Here is a 2,055-nt window from a genome sequence, read left to right as displayed (position 1 = left end):
TTTATTATCATTATTTTCTTTTATCTTATTATAATATTTTTTTTATTATGGTCATAATTATTATCATTAGTACCTTCATTATTATTATTATCATTATAATTATTTCTATTATAAACATTATCATTATCATTATTGTTGTTGTTTTTACTATTATTTATTTTTATACTGATTTTTATTTTTATTTTTTCATTTTATTTATTATTATTACTATTATTATTATTGTAATTATTATTATTATTACTATTATTATTATCATTATTATTATTGTTATTATTATTAATATTATTATTATTATTATCATTATATTGTTATTATCATTGTGATTATTTACATTATTACCATTACTATTATTATCATTGTTAATATTATTATCATTATTATCAAATTAGTATTTTCTTTATATTATCATTTTTCGTTTTTTACATTTTTATTGTTTTTATTTTTATATATTATATTTTTATTATTTTTATTTAATTATAAATTTTTTATTCTATTATTTTTATCATCATCATCATTATTTTTATTTTCATTATTTTATCATTATTTTCATTGTTGTTATTATAATTATAATTATTGTTACCAATATCATTATCATAATCATCTTTATTATTATCATCATTACTATTATTACTATCATTGTTATTATTATTATTATTATTATTATTATTATTATTATTAGTTGTTATTATTATTGTTTCAGTTATATTATTATCATTAATAATATTATCCTTATTCTTATCATTATCATTATCTTTACCACCATCATAGCATCATAAATATTACAATCATCACAATCATTATCATTATCATAATTATGATTATCTGTGGGATTCATTTTCTTACCTCTTGGAAGGGAAATATTTCAGTAACAAAAATACCGCACCTGATTCTAGTATCAAAAAAAAAAAAAAAAAAAAAAAAAAAAAAAACACAAATCACAGGAGTGTTAAAAAAAATCTCTCCATCATGAATATGCAACATTTTGCAAGAACGATTCAGTTGCTCGTTCCAACCACGACTGCATTACCAAATTTAGAAATAGATTAATTTTAATGCGATCAAGGAATGCAACTGATATAGAGAGGCTTATGATCATATTATCGAGATTTCCTATAAATCACATGACTATTTTAATCGCGGCTCGATTTCCAATACAGGTCAGCCAATCTATAGAGTTTTGGGGCGTTCTTATTTTTCGAAAGTGATTTTGTCGTGGAATGATTATCTGAGAGGTAGTTGAATGCTGAAATATACCGGGGAAATGATTTTTTTTTTTTTTTCATGAACGTAAACTTAGGTTTAAGTTAGTAATTGTGAGTGTGTTACATGTAATCGGATGATAAAATAGCTGACACATATTCAGACACATATGTAAACACACAAACGCGCGCGCAAACTTACAGAAAAGATAAATAAAGACAGGGGGGTATAGGTTAAGATTAAAAATGAAAAATACAGAACACACACACGCACACACAAACACAAACAGTACTTAAACAACACACACACACGCACACACAAACACAAACAGTACTTAAACAACACACACACACGCACACACAAACACAAACAGTACTTAAACAACACACACACACGCACACACAAACACAAACAGTACTTAAACAACACACACACACGCAGACACGCCCCCACACACAACACACAAACACAGGCAAAAGTCATCACATATTTCCTCTTATTTCATTAAAAACTTACTTGCTTAAACCTTTTTTCTCCCTTATTTTCAACCTCATCAAGCAACACACAAACAAACAAACGCTTTCTTCCTTATTTTATAAAAAAAACAAACTTATTTAATAAAAAAAAACTTACTCGAATCTTTTTTTCCCTCTTATTTTCAACCTCAGCAAGCAACACACAAACAAACAAACGCATTTCTTCCTTATTTTCAACCTCGTCCTGGGTCAGCAACCTGCTTCAACTTCACATGACATTTAACCATCAAAATCTACGGCCTCGGACATATACACCCTGACCTCACTAAGCCTAAGAACTTCACCATTAATCTCATTATCAAACGATTCCCTTAATTAG

Source organism: Penaeus monodon, chromosome 35, assembly GCF_015228065.2.
Source record: "Penaeus monodon isolate SGIC_2016 chromosome 35, NSTDA_Pmon_1, whole genome shotgun sequence".
Classification (NCBI taxonomy): Eukaryota; Metazoa; Arthropoda; class Malacostraca; order Decapoda; family Penaeidae; genus Penaeus; species Penaeus monodon.
Note: the sequence above shows the minus strand (reverse complement) of the source record.